Below are 25,444 nucleotides of genomic sequence, written 5' to 3' on the forward strand. Positions count from 1 at the left end.
TCACACATCTGAAATCGGGAATCTCATCCTATGACGTCTGTTAGGAATTACAGTAGTCTAAAAATAGTTCAAACATGAACAAATATCAATATCCCTCAATAACCAGATACAGATAGATTTTCTACTAAGGAATAACAAATTGAAATCCTGGGGAACGTCACTCCTTGAAGATCATCCCATTCCCACGTTCATTTACTTATTTGCTAACAATTGTAAGAGTAAAAAGTGAAAGAATAAACTTTGCTTTTTAAAGTAACAGATTGCCGTCCTATAGATTGGCATTGAGGTTACAATACCAATTTAACTGAGAGTAAAGTTTCCTAAATACAAAACAGTATAAAGTTTTGATTTTCTATGTTATATTGGATCAGTGGGTACACGCATACATTTGACCTGTGTTTTTTAAAATTATGATTTTCCTTCTTGTTCTCTTCTGGAGGGATTTGGCAATCCCACCATTGCTTCTAGTGGTCAATCAGGATGTTATCCATTTTGGTGCAACAGAAAACAAAATTCATTTTATTTGGCCCATTGTACAAAATACCAAAAGACATATGAGCTGGAAGAATAATTTATAGTATAATAAGGTGTATCTGGTTACCTAGCCAACAATACACTTTTTTTTTTTTTTGTAATTTGAAAAAAACAGCAGCTCAAATGTGGAAGGAGGCAGGCAGGCAGAAAGAAAGGGTAAAGAAGTGCTGGAGGTAAAATGTCTTCAGTTCACATCTGAAGGTAAATTTTCCAGTTTGTACCCCACAGATATGTACATGAGATAAAAAAAAGTTATATGTCATTTTGCAATTAAAAATTTCATATGAACATGTGTAAGATTCCTGGAAAAAGTACACAAAAAGCATATAATTCTTTTAAAAAATTTAAATTTTGTATTGGTATGTGTTTTAGTTCTGGCTGTGCACCACCCTGAGTCCACTAGGAGAAGGACGGTATACAAATTGAATAAAATAAATAAATAAATAAATAAATAAATAAATAAATAAATAAATAAATAAATAAATAAATAAATAAATAAATAAATAAATAAAATTAGGAAGAAGTGAATGTATTTCTGTATCGCACACATTTTTATATCAAATGGCTTATGCATTTTCATACATCCTTTAAAAGTAAAACTTGACAAAGTGATACACAAATAGACTGAAATGAGTCGTTTGTTTGAAAAAAAAAAGTTTGCAAGATCAGTTAGCTAGCCAATAAAAAAAATCCGATCTGTGACAAAGTTCAGGTTTCCTATATCTATCTATTGAAGTAAAACTCGGGATTGGTGAAACCTTCCATTTTAGTCCTGTTTTTCTTTCACATTTGTGGAATGCAAATTCTACAACATTGATATAAAATGTTGCTGTCCGCTGTCCATTGCTATCAGAGGTTGGACCCAGTTATTTTTATGTATTTGCTTATTCATTATCCATTAGTCTGTATGGTATGTTACAATCTATAAATAGTTTGGATCTGATTTTAGGATAAATGTCAAAGTGTGGCATTTTTATGGTTATTTTTCAATTCTGTCCAAAGATGTTATATATTCCATAGGGAATTTATTTGGATGTATCACTATTTTTCACTAGGTTTTGTTCCATTAGTAGATTATGCTTAAAGCATTAATAAAAATAAAATATTCATTATGGTGGTCCACAGTACTTTGTTCCCTGACATGGAGTCTGGATGCCATCCTACTGTGGATTTCGACTTATACTTTGGAAACGTCTTGATGGAATATGCAGCCACCTGAGATCATAAGATACTCTCAAAGCAAGATAAAATGTCACAATTCTTGGGAAAATCAAAAATTCCTACTATGTTTTCATGGGTTCATAACTGGACTGACTTTTAAGCAGTTTTCTAAAAAAAGATCATATTTTCTTTATACCTACTGTAATCAGAATAGATATTTTGATAAAACCAGCTCTGGAATATGATACATAAAAATAAAATAATTTGTATTAATGGTGGTCCATTTACCCAATACTAACAAACAACAATGCCATTTTTTTTCTAGGTGGCTGATTTTCTATCCCTGCCAGGAGATACAAAAGGATTGAGCCTATGGCATTTATACACAAGTTAAGGAGGAGGTGGTTCCTTTCAAAATATAGGATCCATCTTTTCTTATATGCAGTACAAATTTACATCAAATCAAAAATATACATGTTTTTAGCCATTCTAGCCATTCCAATTCTTAATCTAGTTTTATTATGCCAACCAAACTGGGTTTATTGTTGAATTCTATGCACTTAATTCTATTCACTTTTTATCTATTTCTACGGTAAATCAAAAATTCACTTACCCTCTAGTTTTATCAGATTTTTCAATTAATGTCCACTTGCTTATTACTTCAAATATTTTTACTTTTTTAATATCAGTGGCTAAGACACTGAGCTTGTCGATCAGAAGGTCAGCAGTTCAATCAATACATTGTTTTATCATTTTCTCTAGCCATGTTCTAATTTTAATCTAGTAATTCCTCGCTTCCTATTGGGCATTTTACAAGAGAAATATAGTAAAGAGAATACTTACTTGATTATACATATTGTAACTGCAGCGAGAATTGTATTTGCGCAAAATTGGAAAGCAGAGAAAATCCCTTTAGAGGGAGAAGTAATTAAGAAAATATTGGAATGTGCAGAAATTAATAGATTAACATTGGTAATTAAAGAAAAGAAAGAATCGGAGTATTTTAAAGTATGGGGCAATTATATCAATGGTTAGAGAAGCGATATAAAAATTTAGATAATTGATGAATTAATATAAACATAAGAAATTTGGGAAGTGATGTAACAATTTAAATGAAAATATAAAGGTATGATAGAAATATGAAAATGATTGAGGAAGGAATAGAAGACACAAAATATGCACTCAGATGAAACACTGAATGATTAAGGATGTATTGTTTGTATGTTTGTTTGTTTAAAAAAACTTTAAAAAGAAAAGGTCAGCAGTTCAGCAATTCGAATCCCTAGTGCCGCGTAACAGGGTGAGCTCCCGTTACTTGTCCCAGTTTCTGCCAACCTAGCAGTTCGAAAGCACGTAAAAAATGCAAGTAAAAAAATAGGAATCTCCTTTGGTGGGAAGGTAACAGCGTTCAATTTGCCTTTGGCATTTAGTCATGCCGGCCACATGACCACGGAGATGTCTTCGGATAGCGCTGGCTCTTCGGCTTAGAAACAGAGATGAGCGCCGCCCCTAGAGCCGGAAACGACTAGCACGCATGTGCGGGGGAAACTTTACCTTTACTTTTACTGACACAACCTTGTTGCAATATTTTTTTTAAATCAGTGATGATATGGCTATTATATGAAAATGAAATGCACATCTGAAATGCACTTCTGTAGTAGATGTTAAATGTATATAGGAGAATTGACATATGTAGATGTGAAGCAGAAATGTAATTCTGTAATTCGAGGTGCCATATTGTAAGTTCATCAACATGCATCCCTGTTGGCAATGTTTTGGGATCCTGACCACAATAGTATCCTTCCACTTCATAACATACATGGTAAATAGAACTCCACTGAAGGGTTTCATCATGCTGAGTATAGACTAAGTGTAAGATCGCCCAGCAGTGATTAAGGTAAGTACAGCCAATATCAGTTGTATTAATGGATGAAAACTAGATACATAGCCCTGGTAAGCCTATCCAGCAAGTATGTTTTACTGATGAACTAGATGCTGAATCTATACTAAGTTATTTTCAGAGGAACTAAGATTTAAATTATGATAGCACTTGTCCCTCTGCTTATTGCTAATAAAAACACCTCTAAGAAACAAACCTTAGCAACGTGCATTAATCTGAAGAAAAAGACATGCGGGCTGATTGATCACTCACATCAGTTGAGTTTTTCCCCCCAAATGTATTACTTGGAAGTAAATCCTGCATTAATGAGATTTATAAATATATTTAGGAGAATTAATACCATGGGCCCATTAAATTCCAATGAAAGGAATTTGAAAATGCAAGAATAGCACATGGTAATCACAACAAAATAGTTATTGATGTTAGGAGATACTTTTGTTTGTAGAATGTATTTTTATTGGTCAAAGACAAATAAAATTTCTTTTTTGTTCACATAATAATTGTTACCCCCTAGATTGTATCTATTCAGAAGATTCACAAGCCTTGGGGGAATGTTACAGTTAGTGCTGTTATAGCCCAGCACTTCACAGGATCTGCCATCCAATGCTGACCTTCAGGTAGTTTTCTTTTTTTGCTAACTAAGGTCTCTGCAGCGTACCAGAAACTCTTCCAGATCACGTGAGGCTTTCATTCTTGAACCAGCTTCACGGAATGCTGTTCCACATTTTCTGTAGCTTCCAAAAACTGCATGCTCCATTCTCATGTGATTTTTTTGGAGGCCATGTGACTTCCAGAAGGTTCAGAGACTGTGGAGGACAGCACACTCCATTTTTGTGCAGCCTCTGCAGCCAACAAAAATCGCAGTAGAATGAGGTATGTTTCAAGAATAGTTGTTGGGTGTTAGTGAATATTGGCACATCACACCGAAATGTCATGGTGTGTCACCTTTGACACTTGCGTCATAGGTTCACCATCACTCAGCTAAACATACAAGTGGATCTGTTTTACTTTGATTATCTGTTTGATAATCTGGGTTGAATGAAAAATATATAAGTATAAATATTTGCAAGCTTTTATCGGTCCAGAGAATTGCTCAAAAGAAATCATTTAATTTACTTTTTGATAATAAAACATCTATAAAACTGACTTTTTATTTTCAGGGGATTTGAAGAAAATGGGATTTCTTTGGGTTTTTTTTTTTTTTTTTGGTTGCTGCAATAATTAGCTCAAACGATGCAGACTGATAAACTATATTACACTTAAAAATATAGCCCCAAATTGTCTTTTTATATCAAAGGGAAAAAAAAAGAGCTAACGAAGAAAATAAGTCATTTCCTTTCAAAAATAGGAACATGAAGTGGAAACCCTCCATCCCAACAGTTGGAAAATAAATTTATGTGGTTAGGTACCGTAATCCCTAAAGAAAACTCTTTAATAATGCTGCATTTTCAAAAACATAGCTTACAAAAATGTAAACTTTTGAATCTAAGGGGACAAAAACTAAGGCAAATAATAGTTCTTTAGGTTTAGGATACATTAATTGTGTGGTGGTAATGCATCAGGCCTTAGGCACAAAGCTGGGTTCCCTTGAGCCAGACATTCTTGCTTAGCTCTAGAAGGAAGCATTGGCAAGCCACTTCTGAAAATCTTGGTAAGAAAACCACAGGGACTTGTCCACACAATTGCCAGGAGTCAGCAATGATTTGAAGGCATGCAGACACACACATAAAAGCAAACATACACACAACCTAAACAAAATGATGAACAGAGACAGTTGAAGTGATTAAGGCACTGGGCTAAAATCTAGGAGATTTGATCTTAGACTCCTGCCTTTGACACAAAGAATCTTGCTAAGAAAACTGCATGGACGTGTACATATACTCACCAGAAAATAAGATGATTTGAAGGCATATAATACAGTAATATAATAATGGAAGGACTCGATAGGTGGATAAAAATGCCAAATCCAGCCTAAACATCTGCCTGACTGCGACATATCATAATATAGAAGAGAAAGAACTGGAGAAGTGGCTGCAGTTATAACTGAATACCTGGGGTGCAAAATTAACAAACAAGGGGGGAAAAAAGCCGAACACTACACCACGAAAATGGAAGATCAAGCTGGAAAATAAGATCAGCAAGCTGAGATCAGATGTAACCCTAGAACAGATGAAGAAGAAGCTGAAGAACAAGAAGACCAAAGTATATCTGATCAAGAAATATAACATGAAACAAGGAAGATTATTGACTGATAAACAATCATAATAGTAATTATCCCCTCCATGGATAATCCCTTTTCATGGGGAAGGGGCTTACAATGCTCTGAGGGGAGTGAGAACTATGCTGACAGTAGTGTATTCTACCAGAAAGGTCACACATGCCAGATAGGTCTTAGCAAAAGAGTCAGATGAAGCATATCCAACAACCCACTTAATATAGTGAGAAAACAGAAAAAGATTACTATGCAGATTGTTGCCTGGGTCAACCAAGACTACATCAGATTTTAAAGTTTCTTGGCATCAGTTGACAAGTGGGCAGTGAAACTCAGGAACTATGGCTGGGAAACCAGGGCCTAGCCTTGTAGGATTACTGGAGTAACAACGATCTCAGGCAAGGCAAAAGTATGCTGTGTTTGAAACTGCCAACTCAATTATGTTGGATTTGGCATTCCCCCTTTTTTTTCCTATTCTTTATTTGGTCTTTCTTTTAGGGCTGTTTGGTTTCTTGAGTCTTCAGGGTATACTAGCTTCAATAAATCTTCTCTGCTATTCTTCAGGTATTCTTCCAAAGCCTTTTTTTTTTCCAATTGTTATATGGGCATGGAATGTCACAAGTACACCAATTTTCCTTTGCAAGTGGAGTATATGAATATCACTGTATAGATGAAAATTATGATTCATAGTCACTATTTTTCTGGATTTACTTTTAGTCTACTATTCCAGTCAGATTCCAGTATTATGAGATAACTGGAATTGCCCAGATGTTAATTGCCTTGGTGATATTTCGTCCACTGAATTTGTATTTTAAGATCTTCATTCTCATGATATATTCATTTCTAACCTTCTTCTTTGATTTCACTGTGTTTGATGTTGTCAGCTTGACAGATGCCCAGGTATTTGTAGGGATTGTCTTCATCCAGACTCTTGAATTTATTTCTTTAGAGTATCTTGATTCATTCAATTTTCACTGTTTTTGTCCTGTTGTTTTGTTCCTCTGTGTTTGGCAGTTCACCTGCTCAGGGTGAACAAGTTTATTTTCAATTAGATACTGTTGAATTGCATCAGCTACTACACCAGTTATCAGTTTGAATGTTGTTGGCAAGGAAGTAATTGGTCTATAGTTGCCTTATGCTTCTCATTTTGCTGGATCTTTCATTATCAGGTAGGTTTTACCAGATATGAAACAATCTTCATTTTCATTTTCTTGCAGTTTGTTGTTAAACTGCTTTGCAATGAGTGGGTGTAGACCAATCAAATGTTTCAACAAAGAACCATGCAATTCATCTTCACTCAGTACTGACCAATTCTTGATCTTCTTTGCCCCTTTCTCCAGTCTTTTTGCTTTTATTACAAGTTCTTTCACTTCAATAGGTGGATAAAAAGCCAGGTCCAGTCTAAACAACTGGCTGACTATATGACCAACACTAATAATAATAAAACTCCAGTCAATTACCTTTGGCTAGCTATTGCGTACATGCTGACACTACTCCTTTGGTATCAGCATGTACCCTGGGCATGCTGTCCTGACTATAGTATAATTGATGTTGGTTTGAAGAAGGCCTTCATGGAGACTCACGCATGTAGAGCTCTTTCCCTACAAATGGAATTACATGTGTATAAACATGGCAAAGCATTTTCCCATGAATACATAAATTAGACTCGGTACTGTGCTGAAACACAGTTATATATCATGTGATTTGTGATGTGCCATTGCATGCAATCCAATTATGACATGATAAACAGGGCTTCTGTGTAACAGTTCTGAGAGTATGTTATTAAGGTATATGAATTTTCATTCTACTGGCTTTAAATGACTCCCAGTTCAGATAGTTTATGAAATGAAGTTGCAAATGAATATGCAAGAAATGTAAAAGCTACTGCTTCTGAATTCATAACATGCAATATGCCTTTCTATATCTGTCCAATTGTCATGAAATCTATGTGTAGTGCATATGAAAATATATCTGTAAAAGATATGGGTGTGTTTTTATATAATTATACAGTATAGAGGCACTACAATAATAGGCACAAATTGAAATATACACTTTCATTTCTGAAAGTAGAATGCTTCAGGTCTCTTACAACAGAGCAAATTAGCCAATGATTGCAAAGACCGGCAGGGTAACAAGGAAAACCAATGGTTTTATCTGTCTGAAAATTGTAGGTTGTTTATTTATTTATTAAACTTACATGCTGCCATCGGCCGAAGAGGTTGTAGAAAAAATGCTTTTAAAAGACTCTGACGATCCCAGCTGAGCCACACAATCATCAGAGGCTTTTTTTTTACTTTTAAAAGCATTTTTTCGGCCAAAGAAAAAATACTTTTAAAAGTAAAAAAAAAGCCTCTGATGATTGCGTGGCTCAGCTGGGCATGTGGGGGGAACAGGGATTTTTGCTACCGGTTCTCCGAACCACCCGCCGCCATCGCTACCAGATCAGGCGATCCGGTCCGAACAGGGAGCATTTCACCCTGGTCCATATTATGCCCCTTCTGCCAGCATGGGTGGAATGTTCTTCAGATAAGCTTTGTTATTTTTATTGGGGTTTTTTGTTTTACATATTATTGGTTTTGGCACAGTGCAAACTCTTTTTTTGGGGGGGGGCAAACCTTTAGAGCTGATAAAGCTTATATTTATCTTTCTTTATAGCTACCTTGTCTCTATTGTAGTTGGTAATTTGAGAGATCAAAACTAAAATAACAATACCACGAGCTAATATAACTTATTTTCCTATCTATGTGCTTAATAATGTATAGCGTAATCCTGTTCAAACCTACTCAGAAGTAACCCAATACCTTTAATATGGTTTATTACATAACAACCACAGCATTATTGTAGTAGAGGTATGCATTTAATACTTGGGCAAATAGTGTTAGGATTTCTACATTTATCTTTCCTTTTCTGTCAAAATATATTTTGTCACTTGTTCATCATTAACACCTTTATTCTATATTTCTCTTATATGCACAATGCTGTTGAGCTGGGAGTTGAATTTTTCTTTGTCCTTAGGTGACAAAACTATTCTGAAATAACAAAATGTGGGTGTGGTTTACAAGTAAATAATTAGGAAATAATTAAAATAATTTTGTCTATATTATTTAAATATAAGTTTTCTTTTTTCTTTTTTGCCATTCTTTAATGCTGCTGTACAATTTTTATGATGGATACATCATAACTGGCTAAAAGGTAAAGGTTCCCCTCGCACATATGTGCTAGTCATTCCTGATTCTAGAGGGTGGTGCTCATCTCCGTTTCAAAGCCGAAGAGCCAGCGCTGTCCGAAGACATCGCCATGGTCATATGGCCGGCATGACTAAATGCCAAAGGTGCACGGAACGCTGTTACCTTCCCACCAAAGGTGGTCCCTATTTTTCTACTTGCATTTTTTACATGCTTTCGAACTGCTTGGTTAGCAGAAGCTATGACAAGTAACCGGAGCTCACCCCGTTACACGGCACTAGGGATTTGAACCACTGAACTGCCGACCTTTCGATTGATAAGCTCAGGGTCTTAGCCACTGAGCCATCACATCCATAGATAGCTATAGTCCATAGATAGCTGGCTAAGTGAGCTCAAATTTTTATTTTATGAATTTTAAAGATCGTTTTCTTCTTTAAAGACAAAAATTGCTGTGTATGTAACTATATTTGCTAAAGGAATATAACATAATTTCATGCATTTCCTTCAATCAGTAGAAAAAAGAATATAAGGAGTCACTTTTACGAGATCCTTGTAAGATCTGAACGGCTTCCACAACAATCATCAGTAAATGCTTAGTAAGAAGGACTGATTGAGATCATGTATAAGAAATCACTGAACACAGAAATGAATCCTTTTTGGTTGAAACTATCAGGACTGAATTTGGAATCTTCTAAATGAAATCTATATTACTGAATCATGGCTCCTGTTTTCTTGGGCTTTAAAAAATCTATCTGTCACCTGTCTTTATCTGTCTGTCAGTCACTGTTAGTGAGTTCTGAATTCCCTTTCTAGTAAGGCTAACAGACATACAGTTTTGAAGGACAAAATGTGATTCTGAGCACAAATGGTCATGCATGAGTTCCTGTTGGGAGCATCCTAAACAGCTGAAGTTTTTCTGGGCTCACATGGCTGATCTCTGCATATAAAACACAATCCTTGTAACTTTTTATTACATGTTTTGTATATCATTATTTCTTTTAAATTGTGAGCTCCAGAATCATCTAAAATTGGAGATCACTGAAATCTAATAAAATAAATGAGTTTGGCTTAAGATGTCTCTGGCAACTGTTATATGTGCATCCAGACCATATTTTTCTTTTTGAATCTAGGTCTATTGTCTCATACCTTAAAGCTGTTATAATATGTGTGTAGCTTAATGAATGAGGGCTGATTAAGTTCCTCTTCCTCTTTTTATTTCTTCATTTTCTTTGAAATTTATGAAAAATAATTTGTTTTCAATTCCGCCATCCCCACCCCAAAAAAGGATCAGAACATTTTGATGGAGTTCAGATGATGAGAGGTTTTCCCCATTTACCTTACATAAAGAAAAGACATTTGTGATTGTCCTGAATTTCAGGGTTCATCCATCTCTCCAGTACGCCAGTATGCTTTCTCCCCAGCTCCCTACCCTTCAGTTAAATACCAAAGGAAAATATAATAGCGGAATTTATCTCCCTGAGACTCTTTTAGAAGCAGGAACCTTAAATGAAAACAAAAGTCAGCCATATGGTAGTATTTGCATCCTTATTTCTGAGTATGTTCACCTTCCAACTTTGCTATACTTTTCTTTCCTTTTATATTGCCAAAGATATTTACACAAAACGTATATATACACAGTTATGACATTTTTTAAAAAAAGCGGTGGTAGAAGTTTTTGTTTTAATCTGCAGCAGTCTAGAATTTAACTATAATGCAGTGTAGTTTTCTATTTGTATTTGGTATCTTAAAAGAAAATATTGAGGTTTTCTCCCTTTCTTTTTCTGCATAAAAGTATTAGTGGCTGCAGATGTGTGCTTAATGTGAAAAAATGAAGTAGATTTTATATCTAGATGGAAGATGAATTGTGCCTGCAGAAGAGCCTGTATGATACAGCATGCAGTGCACTTAATCAGAGGGAACTCTGCATGGTTAGAGAGCCATTATTTCAAATGCTTGTGTAAATATGACTTAGTAAATATCATCACCTCTTCAAATTATGCTGATGTGGTTCTCTGAGCACTTCCGCTGCCACTGACGGAAATGGCGTTTCAATTAGACAAATGCTTATTTCTTTTTTTTCCATCAAAAGCAAAATGATAAGAAAAAGGCCCCCTTGTACTAATAGCACAGATGGCAGAGCAGAAAGAGAACCTCTTAGGCTGAAATTAGTTTTACAATATCATGCATTTTATAAGAAATGCTGTAAATCTCTGACTTCTGAAATTTTTGCAGTTTTGAAGATTGTGATGATAAAATCATAATTAAGCTCCACAGCCTGGTTCCTGTAAATTAACATGAGAGCTGAGGTAGAATTATATTTTCACTTATGAGTAATATACAAGATTCTCATGTATCAATTTAAGATCATTAACACATATAAATGCATTTCAACTGATACTCTTAAGGAAGTTTTAAGTGCTCATTACTGTTTTTTCCATCTTTCCAAAGAATTTATTTCCCTTTATTTAATCAAATTAATAGGATAAGAATTGACCAAAGAAGCTCTTCTATCATTGGGACACACATTATGGGTGCCATGGTTTCTATGGAGGCAGGCAATTAGATAGTAGCCCCTCTTTCCTATTGCTTACCTAGGTACCCCTAAGAGGAGACCATGGTGACTATAACATTTACTTTATAATCTGCTTTGGTAATTGGGTATAGCTCAAATTGACTTGGACTGCTTTAGAAGCCACCTGATTTAATTCAGGCCTGATTTAGAAAGTTACTTTGAGAACAATGAAATTTCTCTGTCCCAATTAACCCATTGGGAAATTTATTTATTTATTTATTATTTTATTAGTTCAATTTATATGCCGCCCTTCTCCGAAGACTCAGGGCGGCTTACAATGCACTTATAGCAATAGCCTTCATTCTTTTGTATATATCTGCTTATTAGGGCTTTTGGCCCCCCCATAAGCGGTGTTTCTACAAAGTCAGCTTATTGCCCCCACAATCCGGGTCCTCAATTTACCTACCTCGGAAGGATGGAAGGCTGAGTCAACCTTGAGCCTGGTGAGATTTGAACTCGCACTAATTGCAGGCAGCTGGCAGCTAAGTGCTACATAACAGAACTTAGTCCGCTGCACCACCAAGGCTCTTCAATTAACATCAATGTTTCTCTCTCTGCATAAAGAGAAACAACTCTGAGCAATGTACAATATAAATCCCTATATTGTAAAGTAATAGCATATAATTTTTTTTCCTCTTTATGACCCTGTAATCTTTTAATTCGGAATAGAGTCAGGGTGACTGGATGGAGCTGAGCATTTACTGACCAGATGCTCTTTCTGATCCTAGCAGATATTTTTTTCTTTGTGTCCTAGAAGAGAAACATCTGCCGCTACCTATGGTTGAACTCTCAACCTTCTGATTGGGTGGTGAGCATTCTTCACCATTAGACCACAGTGTCTGAGCAGGGGGAAATCCAGAAATTATATCTTAAAATTGTATCTTAAAAAATGATATTTCCTGATTGCTTTGATTGCTTATTTGTACCCTATGACTATCATTAAGTGTTGTACCTTATCAATGGTAAAATCCAAATTTTTTTACTACTGGTTCGTGGGTGTTGCTTGGTGGGCATGGTGTTGCTTGGTGGGCGTGGCAGGGGGAGGATACTGCAAAATCTCCATTCCCTCCCCACTCCTCGGGGAAGGATATTGCAAAATCTCCATTCCCACCCTGCTCTGGGGCCAGCCAGAAGTGGTATTTGCTGGTTCTCCGAAGGGCTCAAAATTCTCCAGAACCTGTCAGAACCTGCTGGATTTCAACCTTATACCTTATGATTCTTGATGAATGTATCTTTTCTTTTATGCACACTGAGAGCATATGCACCAAAGACAAATTCCTTGTGTCCAATCACACTTGACCAATAAAGAATTCTATTCTATTCTTTCTATATATTGCAAATGTCAGTCTAATCTATTCTGATAATAATGAAAGTTGCATTATCCCAGAGGGGGTAAATAAAACCATGGGTTTTGGATTTATACCCCTGATTTTTCTATGAAACTTAGGACACTTATTTATTTTTCCAAAGAAAATACTTAATTTATAGTTTTATTTAAAAAATCAATTTAAGGTGTTGATATTTTATTTTTAAAGGCTACTTAAGGTTACCCTGGGTTTTTTTAATCTTACATATTTTGTCCATTTTCATCCTAAAAATAGGACAAAAATTGGATAAGCACCAACACTTGGTGTCTTGGCTTACTTCCAGGGCACTAGATAACCAACAGGTTTCAACTCCATGGAATCCCTTGGTTTTTCCTTATATTATTTTGCAGCTTAACACGCTTAGTGATATTGCTCATGCAGCAGACCCTGTACCAGGGGTCTGCAAACTTAAACACTCAAAGAGCCATTTGGACCCGTTTCCCACAGAAAATAAAACACCGGGAGCCACAAAACCCTTTCCGTGCCTGACTATTTCTTGAGCGGCCACAAAAAAAAGCATATGTAGTCGAATTAAACATTTTGTTTTCTTCTGAAACTTTTCTTTTCTTGGATTTATCCATAATTGGCCTACTGGTGGTTGAAAAGCTCAATAAATTGTGTGCCGGCGGGAGTCGCACATTGGCGATTGTGACACATATTTTGAGTGATAAGGAGCCACAGCAGAGGGGTGAAAGAGCCACATGTGGCTCCAGAGCCACAGGTTGCTGACCCCTGCCCTATACCATTTCAGACAAATGGCTGTCCAGTCTCTTTTTAAAAGCCTCCAGTGATGGAGCACAGACAACATCTGAAGGCAAGCCGGTCTACTAGTTTATTGTTCTCACTATCAGGAAATTTCTCCTTAGTTCTAGGTTGCTTCTTTACTTGATTAGTTTCTATTCATTGTTTATTGTCTTGCCTTCTTGTCTTGCTTTGGAAAATAGGTTGACCCCGTCTTCTTTGTGATAGGCACTGTTGGAGCACTGTTAGTATATCATGTCACCCCTAGTCCTTCTTTTCACTAGACTAGATATACTAAATCCCTGCAACCATTAATCCTGTTAATCATATGTTTCAGCCTCCAGTGGCCTTTGTTGCTCTTCTCTGCAGTCTTTCCAGAATCTCAACATGTTTTTTATATTGTGGTGACCAAAACTGGATGAAGTATTCCAAGTGTGGTTTTACCAGGGCCTTATAAAGTGGTACTAACACTTCATGTGATCTTGATTCTATCCCTCTGTTAATGCAGTCTAGGATTGCATTGGTGCTTTTGGTGGCTCCAGCACACTGCTGGCTCAAATTTAAGTGATTGTTCACTAGGACTCCAAGATCCTTCTTGCAGTAACTGTTATTGAGCCAGGTTTCATCTTATCTATACCTGTACATTTGTTTTTTCTTGCCTAAGTGTAAAACATTACTTTTTTCTACATTGAATTTCATTTGATTGAATAGGACTCTGTGTTCAAGTCTGCTGAACTTTGTCTGAATCTTGAACCTATCTTCTGGGGGTTTGGCTATTCCTGCCAGCTTGTTTTGTCTGCAGATTTGATGAGTCCCCTTCTATTCCCTCATCTAGATCATTTATGAAGATATTGAAGAGTACTGGGCCTAAAACTGAATCTTAGGGTACTCCACTGCTTACTTCTGTCCATGTAGATGTGGTTCCATTAAGGACTACACATTGAGTGCGGTTTGCCAACCAGGTACAAATCCATCTGGTGATGATGTTGTCTATTCCACATTTTTCTGGCTTACCAAGAAGTAGCTTGTGGTCTACTTCGTTAAATGCCTTACTGAAATCTAAGTACACTATGTCCACAGCATTTTGCTGGCCCACTAAATTAATTACTTGGTCAAGTAATTAATGGAATGGAACAAGATTTGTTTGGCATGATTTGTTTTGATAAACCCATGTTGGGTTTTGGTTATAACTTTGCTAGCTTCTAGATGTTCACAGATCTCTGATTTGATCTTTTCCAGGATCTTCCTCGGTATTGATGTCAGGCTGCTTGGTTTGTAGTTTCCTGGATCTGTTTTTTTCCCCTTTTGTAAAGATGGGAGGCACATCAGCTCCTTTCCAGTTTTCTGGTAATTTTCCAGTGCTCCAGGATCTTTGAAATATATGGTTTAATGATTCCAAGATTGTCAGTGTAATTATGAGCTGGGATAGCCATAACAACAAGTCAACCAATGGGAACTGTTTGGTGACTAAGAAACAGGATCTATTGTGAGCCAGGGAGATGGCTTGGAGCCTGAGCATGGCTTAGCTTGACTGAACTGTATATATATAAGGATTATTATGGCTTCTGTGATTATACTGATTTTGTACTCTGGATTCTGAGTTCTGGTTATGGCTTCTGCTGCATGGGTATTGTATACATGCATCATGCTTTATATTACTGTATATAAAGAAGTTTCTTTTATACATGAATCCTGCTGAATTATTTACTAGTGTGCTGATTGGATCAGATCCTGGTGATTTAAACTTGAGTGGATAGGTGTTCTTTTACAATTTTCTTGCATTTTGTAATTTGTATTTCTAGTCTTCTACTGTTCTGTTTTTGGTAGCTTGGACTATTTTTTCCTTTTATGTTAAGACAGATGCAAAGAATTAATTAAGTAGCTCTGCTTTCTCCCTGCCTGTCACTTCCTTGCCACTTTCTCCCATTAGTGGACCAATTGTTTCCTTGCCTTTTTTTGTTTGGTTTTTTACATATTAAATGAATTTTTAAAATTATTTTTCACATTTGTTGCAAGTCTTACTTCATTCTGAACCTTACCTTTCCTGACTTCATCTTTGCAGATTCGGGCTTTATACTGGTATTCTGCCTTAATTTTATGTCTCTCTTTCCATTTTTATATTTATCTTTTTTGTCTTTCAGTTTATTAGAGAATTCTTTGTGCAACCATGCTGATTTCTTCTTGGATTTCTTATTTTTCTTTTTCAATTGTATTGTGCTAGAGTGGGCTTTTATAATAATATTTTTCAGATTTTCCCAAATTTCTTGAGTTGTTTTCCCCTTTAAGATTTTCATCCATAGAATCCTTCCCAAGATCTCTCTAAATTTGTTGAAATCAGCTCTTTTAAAGTCTAAGACACTGGTTTGATTATGTTCTGTTGCTTGTGTCTGTATTATATTGAATTCTAATTTGACATGGTCACCCTCCCCCAAAGTTCCTGCAACTTCAACCCCCTCTATCATCTCTTCTCTGTTAATAAGAATTAGGTCCACTATTGCTGCTCCTCTAGTTTCTTCCTCTACCTTTTGGATGACCCAACTAGAACTAGGTTGGTCAGGAACCACAATCAATTTTCCATTTGAAGCAAAGTTTGTCTCCCAGTTGATGTCAGGGTTGTTAAAATCCCCCGTTACTATTGTGGTGTGTTTTCTACATATATTTGTTTACTGATTAGTAAAAAGTTCATCTGCTTCTTCTGCTTGGTTGGGTAGTCAGTAATATACACCTATGGCAATGTCATTCTTTTTTCCTTTGTATTAACCCATATGCATTCTAGGAAGCTTTCATCCTTGGTATGCATTTCTGTAGAGATGTAGTGATCTCTTACATATAATGCAACCCCACCTCCTCTTTTATTAGGTCTGTTTCTTTTGAACAGTTTATATTTTTCCAACAGGACATTTCAGTCGTGAGTTTTATCCCACCAGGTTTCAGTAATGTCAACTATATCAAACTTGCCCTTGTGTACTAGTACTTCAAGTGCACCCTGTTTATTCCACAAATGTTGAGCGTTAGTGTATAGACATCTGGGTCTCTTACGGCTGACCCTGGATATGCTTCCTACATCTCCTAGTTTGTATCTAAGTTTTTCTTCCTTCCCATCACTCTCTACCTCCTTCTTTGACTGGTTATCTTTGGGATTATGCTTGGGATCAGGTTGTAAAGATTGGTCACCCTCCCCCCCCCGCCCAGTTTTAGTTTGAAGCCCTTCAGTTAAACTGAGCTAGACATTTTCCAAAAACATTCTACCTGGCAACCCATCCCTTGCCAGAAGCCCTTCTTGTAGGTAATGCAGGCTGTAGTTTAGGAATCGAAAGTTCTCTTGGTAGCACCAATCCTTGAGTCAATGGTTCGTTTCTAAAATCCTTTGTTTCCTCATTGGACATTGACCTTTTGTTGGAAGTACAGATGAAAAAAACTTTCTTGCCGAGTTGATTGTACTCTCTTGATATTGTTTTTAGGTTCATTATCATGTTGTTCATCCCCACATGGAGAAAAATGGGATAGTAATCTGTCTGATTTATTAATAAGCCACAGCTTTCATTTTTGTCCGTGCCTATCTTAGGTTCCCCTGGGCATTATGCTTTTCCATCTTTCTTCCCTTGATCACTCCCCTCACAGCATGACCTGTATGGGACACAGCCCTGCTTTGTGTTTGCTTGCTTGTTTTTTAACCCAACATCTTCAGTAGCCAAAATAATGGAACAGTGCCCTCTTCCTCCTCTTCTTCCCTTTGGTCTTTTGAGTTAGAATCCCCCATTGGTTTTTTTGAGATAGAATCTACCATGATCAGCAAGCTTGCAGTCATTGTCATTTTTAATCATGGTATTTTCCCCAATAGGCCATCAATCAGATCCATATGTTTGAAGAAGCATGGTTAGCAAGGGCTCTAAAGGCGAGGCAAGCAGTCAGAACTCACATTATTCCAGTGCCCTTACTAGTCATAGATCTTCAATGGTAGAAACAGATATTCAACTGCATACATGTATAAAACTGTAGGTCCAATCAGCCCTAAGAATAGTGTTTTATTTTATAATGCCACGATTTTCTCTGTTGGCCCATTGCTATTGGTGCTTGTCTGTAAGTTATATGTTTTCCCTGCAACAATAAGGTCCTAGCATTTTTCCTTGTCTATTTATAGTGGAGTAACTAAAGAACAGTTAAAGCTCTTAAAGTGTAATTTTTGCAATTTCACATATGAGTTATATCGGGGTGGTATTCCCTTACCTTCACTACCAGTTTGCAAATGTGAGCGTGCATGCTACGCTCGTGTGCACCTCCTCCACACATGCGCAGAAGGCTCTGTGCATGTGCAGAGGGTCAAAAATGGGATGTGATGACCTCTAGGTGGATGGGCGGAGCCTCCCACCGCCAGCGCTACCAGATCATGTGATCCGGATAGAACTGGCTAAATTTCATCACTGGGTTATATTCAGAACCACTTGGGAATTTTCAAGAGCTTGCAGCTTTTCTTGGCAGGAGTCCTGCTCTCTGTGCACACCATGTATGACTATGTGCAATTTTCACTCATCCTCATCAGTTCATTTTCAACATCTACAGCAATAGCATATAATTATGCTTATAGAATCAGTAGTCATCTGGCCAAATTGTCAGAGAAGCAAGTTAGAAAAGGATGCATATTAGAAACATTGACTTGAGAAAATGGTCAAAGATGGGTGCTATCTATGAAGGAATTTCTATTAATTGAGAATAATACAGCTGCAAATCCCGCACAATCCATTACACTTAATCCGCAATGTTGGGGATTCATTTGAAGAGATGCCATTCTGAGTGCTTTTCACTCATCAAAAATAAACTTGCTTTGCATACCAGTAGCAAACTCCATCACTTACAGCAGGAAGTGATTTTAATTCAGCTTTCATGGCAGCAATGCCTTGTGGTATAATAGTATTGTGTGAATGTGTCCCAAGAATAATTCCTAGTGTTATTTAAATAGCTGTGTAATGTATGCTATGAAGAGGCTGAGTAATTCTAAGTATTGAAATTCATAAAATGAATTCTTGCCCCAAACTACTCTGGTATCCAGAATACATGGCAAAATTTTTACCACATGAGATTGTTCGACCCTAACTGTACTGTACTTAAAATTCCAAGTAGTTTGGCAGTCTTTCAGCAAATGTAACCATCAGAGACTCTGCTAGTGCTGTGTAGGTTTATTGTTTCCTGTGTACTCTAAGGCAATCAAACAATTCTGCAAATGTTCTTGAAAGGATACAGCTCAAATGTTACTTCATTAAACATCTTCTTGGCATTCATTCCATTTCCCACTTTGAATTGCTGCATTTAGTTTGGAAATGACCTTTTAGAGCAAGGCGTTTATATTAACTCTTCGATTGACTTACAGCGCAATCCCTCCAAAACAAAACAAAACTAACATAAAGCATCCACAGCAAATGCTTTGTAAATTGGCTTATAACCAAGAATGGCAGAAAAAGGAAATGAATGTAGTCATTAAATAGATTAAATATTGTTTGATCCTTCTGAAATTCCCTTCGTTTTTTTTTTTCTTATAAATTTGAACATTATATAGCATTTAGAAGAAGTTCATTTGCTGCTTTTGATAAGCAGTCTTAAATCTGCTGTATCAGATTTGGTCAGGTATCTTACAAGCTTACCTTATCCTCAGAAAATGCATGTTACGTTGAAAGAGCCACAGAAGGTCACATATTAGTTTAAGTATACCAATGTTCAGGCTGAAAGTGCCATGGGTAGGTGATCAATAAGATTATACTGTGGTCTCACCAATGCAGTATTACATATTGTAGTAGTGTTTTATTAAATAAAGTTTGTATATTTAATACAAATTTAATAAAGCAATAAATGTTTTATTGCTAAACCGTACTGTATATAGCCAATATACTAGTTCAGATTCTATGTTATGAATTTTATCTTTTGACATCACATCATAAGATTAAGCCAGTGGAAATTCCCACATCCCAGACAAAAAACATGGCATAATAATCCCTCACCCCAAAAAACTACACTTGTACTATATATATCCTTATGATAAATTTGATAGGGATTGGAAATGCAAACAAATTCAGGAGTCACAACTATGTCTATAAATAATAAGATAGTTCTTCTACCATTCACTAACTGTGCTTCAATGGCATCACTTACAAATACCCTAATTAGTGGAACAGAATGTGGTTGATCCATGTTATTGTTTTCCACATATTTTTCTCCTTTTATTAGCATGTTTCTCAGTCTGTACAATAGGAAGAATCAAAACTAATCAAATAGTACAGGGCTAGATTTCTGCAATGTACTTAGAAAAAAAAGAATCCTAACCAAAATTTAAATTAAGTAAGTTTGTTATGTTATGCAAATATTGATGCTATACTTTTGTCCGGATTAAGCATGCTATGCTAAGTATTGAAAACTATTTCCATTAACAGACAGCCTACATCTGATTGTCCATTTTCAGTGTATTTGTATATAATGCCCAACTATGTACTAGTAAATGTGTTCCTTCTTGAGAAATCCTCACAACAAAATCAGTTTTATTCCTGGTTACCATGAAATGACAGCCTCTCTAGCAAATGCACACTTCTAGAGTTGGCAACTACAGACTATCTAATCCCACTGTTGGTTGTGACACATTGCCAGAGTAAGATAAATCAAAATGTGCATCATAAATGACATCATTTTCATATCTAGTTATTTATTGTGCTGCATTTTCTTTTACCTGAGACAACACAGAATTTCTAGTAGACCAGAGATAAAATCTTCAAGACCGCACATAGCTGTTTTGATAAACCTTAGTTCCCATTTACATTTTATTTGTACAATGTTTGAAAGCAACACTGTATCAGGAACTGTTCCAAACCATTCTTGCAGATCACAGTATTGCTATCATGCATTTTGATGTAATCTATCTTGAGCTGTGGTTCCTGTGATGCCTTCCATTTTAGTCAACCCATTTTAGCAGTAGTAGTTCTGCTGCATCATATATCTGTATAAATAACATTCCTTTAAGTAATCAAACATCCATGAACAATATATATATTTATATATATTACATAATATATATTACATATATATTTTTATATATATATATTTATATATATTTATATATATTACATAAACCAGAATTTTGTAATGTGATAGTCAACATATTTTAAGAAGCAGCATTTTAGCTGCTAAAATATAAGATAATAATGATGACAATACAATTCTGTTTACATATAATTGATACAAGCCCACCTATATAATTCATTACATATGACTAGGAAATATTTATTTAAAAATAGGGCTTACAATATTTTCCATATATCATTACATTTTTTCCACCAAAATAGTATAAAAGACAGGCAGATAATTTTAATAAGTCTCATTTTTATAAATTACAAAAAAACAAAGTTATGGTTTTGATTGGGGATAAGGCATATGACAACAGCTGCTCTTAAATAAAAATATGCATTTCTTAAAATGAACATTTCAAAAATCCTTTTTCATTTTTTATTTTCTGTTGGGTTATGGCTTATGCATCTTCCATGCAGCTACCTATTTACAAATACACTTTAGATGCGACACTACAAATGATCTCTCCCTCGAATTTAATTTAAACAATACTAATGAAACAAATTCCATCTTCTTGAAACAAATGTATTCATTCCTTCTAAGTTATTGCTCTGAGCAGTCAGATTGGATACAATAGGCACATTTCCAAATCACAATGCAAGGCAGAGAATGCACTCCTTCTCATCAGTAGCTATATGTGCAATGAGCAAACATTCTGCCTAATCTATTTTATTTGTATATGAAAATATCTGGGGTATCAGATGTCAATAGAACATCAGTAAAGTTGGACTGGTAAGTGTATAATCAATACAAATAAGCTTACTTTAGCATGCCATTTTTAAACTCAGTTGCATTCTGGAACAGGTAATCCTCAAGTTGTTATATTTGAGACCAGAATTTTGGTTGCTAAACAAACAGTTGTTAAGTGAGTCATGCACATATGTACACCATTTTTGTGCCACTGTTGTTAAGCAAATCACAACAGTTATTAAGTGGATCATGAGATCATGATCTTGATCGGGATTCCCTGTGCACAGTCACTCATGCCCTCATCACCTCTCGCCTGGACTACTGCAACGCTCTCTACATGGGGCTCCCCTTGAAGAGCACCCGGAGGCTTCAACTGGTCCAGAATACGGCCATGCGGGTAGTCACGGGAGCCGCATGGCGCTCCCATACAACACCTCTCCTGCGTGAGCTGCACTGGCTCCCAGTGGTCTTTCGGGTGCGCTTCAAGGTGTTGGTTATCACCTTTAAAGCACTCCATGGCATAGGACCTAGTTATCTTCGAGACCGCCTGCTGCTACCGACGGCCTCCCATCGACCTGTGCGCTCCCACAGAGAGGGCCTCCTTGGGGTGCCATCAGCCAAACAATGTAGGCTGGTGACCCCCAGGGGGAGGGCCTTCTCTGTGGGGGCACCTACCCTCTGGAATCAGCTGCCCCCAGAGATAAGGAGAATCCAAGACCTCGGTGCCTTCCGCCGTGCCCTTAAAACCTTCTTTTTCCAGCAAGCCGGGCTGGCCTAACACTTTTTAAAATGTTTTTAATTGTTTGTTATTGTTTTTAATCATGGGGCCAAATTTATATATATCTTTTTAATTGGATTTTAATGTTTGTAGTTTATGCTTTTACTTGGCTGCTCACCGCCCTGAGTCCTCAGGGAGAAGGGCAGTATACAAATGTAAAAATAAATAAATAAAAAATAAAATAAAATACAACTTCTCCTATTGACTTTGTTTGTTGGAAGACAATTGAGAAGATCACAAATAGTGATAATTTGGCCCCAGGACAGTGCAACTGTTGTAAAGACATACTGTTTCCAGTTCCAAGGATTTTGATCATGTGACTGTGGGAATGCGACGGACGTGTGAGGACCAGTCATAAGTCACATTTTCAGGATCAATGTAACTTTGAAAGATTGCTAAATGAATGATCATAAATTGAGTACTATCTATATTTTAATCCTCACTGTATTTACACAGAAGTTGTGTTCAATTCATATGTGATTGTCTTTATCTACTGTAAAAACAAGATGGTTTGCCTCCACACATTCTGAATGGCAATAGTTTCCTTTGAAGTTAGCTTTTTCAACATCAAAGAAGACAATTACTGAGAAAATGTTCATAATAAAGATACGGTTGGGAAATTATCTTGAAATCTATGTAAGATTAATGGATTGCAAATGAAAAACTTCTACGAAGTTGCATTTATCCAAAGAAAAATATAGATTTTTCTGCTTCCTTTATTAAATTTGGTGGTATTTTGTTGCTCCTATTTTCTTTTGGGGGACATCAGGAAACATGGTTAGAAATAGCCTGAATAAGATCCATAAAGCAAATTTTGATAATTTTTTCCCCATAGAGACAAAGACTCATCAAGGACTTTTATTATCCTTTCCAGCTGATATTTTAGATCCACCCAATAGGTGTTCTCATTTGCCATGATTGTGCCATATGCCAATTGGCTGCCTAAATAGCACCTTATGAAGTTTTCAGCCAGAGCCATTTACAAATCATTGAGAATTAAGCTTGGGGTTTTGCAAATAAAACACACATTAGGGCCCTTCATGACAGAATCTCCAGGATCAGATAGCTGCCTGGAGCAGCACCGGGGACTGCATATTCTGTAATAAATCCTGGAGAGCCATCATCTATACCAGGGTTCTCCAACCTTGGCAACTTTAAGACTTGTGGACTTCAACTCCTAGAATTCTTCAGCCAGCTTTGCTGGCTGAAGAATTCTGGGAGTTGAAGTCCACAAATCTTAAAGTTGCCAAGGTTGGAGAACCCTGATCCATACTATGATAGACTGACTTCCGGGTTGACATGGTTGATGACAGCTTCCTGTGTTTTGCAACACATCTTGTTAATGGTTCATGAATTGTGGAATAGCCCAGTGAAGGAACCAATCTACTGAACTTTAAATGCATCTGCTAAACTATAGGTCCTATAGAACTAACATTGGACATTTCCTTTTCCGACTACGGAAGACAGATGACCACGGCAGACTTGTCTGTGCATTTTTCTGCATTAACACTTTAGTTGTTGAACTCATGTCCAGAGTGATTAAGACCTCTTTTTTTTCCCCTGCAGTATATTTGATTTATCAGATACGTTGCAGTGTCAGGAAATATCTCTCCATCCTTTCAAATGAAACTCCTGAAGAGCCGAAGAAACTCCATCTGCAAAAACAAAAATGTTTTTTTATTAGAACAAAGATAAATCCTCAGTAAATATTCCATATAGGTCAAAGAGATGATCCATGCCCAAGGTATTATCTCTGATTCTGCCTACCTATTTGATATATTTAGAAAAGTAAATCTTTAAAAAAATGTTTTTTAAAAATATGAAAAACTTTACTGATCCTTCTGATAAGTCTATAAACAAACAGTACAATGTTGTACAACAGTACAATGCTTTTATATATATATATTTAAAGTCAACATATAAAGACGGTAGATTTACGCATACTAAACACCTACAGTAAATAGAATTTAAAAGTGTCTCCCAACATGATTCTTTTCAGATAAATTGAACAAAAAAAACCCCCAGGGATTCACAGCCAGAATTTTTTATATATTAATAGAGTGATCTAGCATATTTAATAGACACCCATTCAGAAATCTTTCTCAGGATAAACAAATTGTACAAATTAATTCTTGATTCAGAATGCAAAATGATCCACCACATATGAAATTACTGATTAAATAATCTGTATTATATGAAGATATAAGCCCTTGCCTTTAGAGTTGTAAATTTCTCTATGTTTAAGAGGGAGGAATGAAATAGATACAAGAAAACTAAAATGTATATACAAGAAATAAATATCAAATTCTTGCATGTATGTGTGTGTATACACACACACACACTTTTTTCTTACAGTTAAATCCACTTATGTGTTGCAACATAATGTACATTTTACTGTTTTTAGCAAACATAAGAAAGATTGTTATGATATAAATCTTTTGTGGTTAAAAACGAGTATATTTATTATAATATTCATTTCCATTTATTGCCACTCCATCAAATGCATGGGTTGTTAGTAATAAAATTAAAAAGTTGGAAAAGACTATTTAAATTCTTAATCCAATCCTATGTATGTATAGGAATCCAAATTAAAGCATCCTATCACATATATAAGATCTGCTTTGAATATATTCAGTAAATGGAACCTAATGTATGATGGCTTTTGACTTTTAGGGGGTGGATAAAATATAATTTTTATCCTGCAGGAGATTGACACAACTTCACAAGTGACTTCAGTTAAAATTGCCATCCTGTGTTGGGCAGAGTCATGTGATTTTTTTCCCCATTTTATAATGGTATTGCTTAGCAACATAGTGGCTGGTTCTAACTTCGGTTAATAAGTATGGACTATTTATAAATGTTTTTTCATCCCTATGTGTTGTTCACAGCTTCATATCCAGTGCAATTCCAAATATGTCATAAACTTTATTTTTTTTAAAAAAAAATTAATTAGCATTTTACTAATCCAGTCCCTAAATCTACATTGAAAAACAAAGAATTAATCAAATCAGCAGCAAAGTCAAGATGTTTTCATTCAAGACTTGAACAATCCCAGAATGCTTGCATCTACTAGTAAGGAGTACTATGTGGTTACTTACTTTAGTGGCTCCCTTTCACTAGACAGTTTCTGAACTGTTGCCAGCTACATAATGCTATTGCAGTCATGATTTAGCCATTAAACAACAACAACAACAATCTTT

The 25,444-nt window shown here is 35.9% G+C and overlaps 2 long non-coding RNA genes across 12 annotated transcripts in view; one reads left to right on the forward strand and one right to left on the reverse strand.

Annotated features, from left to right (window-relative positions):
* LOC148115088 (uncharacterized) overlaps nucleotides 1-25,444 on the forward strand; it is a 36,244-nt gene that overhangs the window by 8,985 nt on the left and 1,815 nt on the right. The window lies entirely within an intron of this gene.
* Nucleotides 19,439-25,444, reverse strand: part of LOC132711494 (uncharacterized) — a 152,419-nt gene continuing 146,413 nt past the window's right edge. For all 11 annotated transcript variants that reach the window (XR_015732129.1, XR_015732136.1, XR_015732132.1 and 8 more), the window contains one exon: nucleotides 19,439-23,899. This is a non-coding gene — a long non-coding RNA (uncharacterized LOC132711494). The remainder of the gene's footprint in view (nucleotides 23,900-25,444) is intronic.

Source organism: Pantherophis guttatus, chromosome 2 (genome assembly GCF_059756535.1).
Source record: "Pantherophis guttatus breed Tessera chromosome 2, ASM5975653v1, whole genome shotgun sequence".
Lineage (NCBI taxonomy): Eukaryota > Metazoa > Chordata > Lepidosauria > Squamata > Colubridae > Pantherophis > Pantherophis guttatus.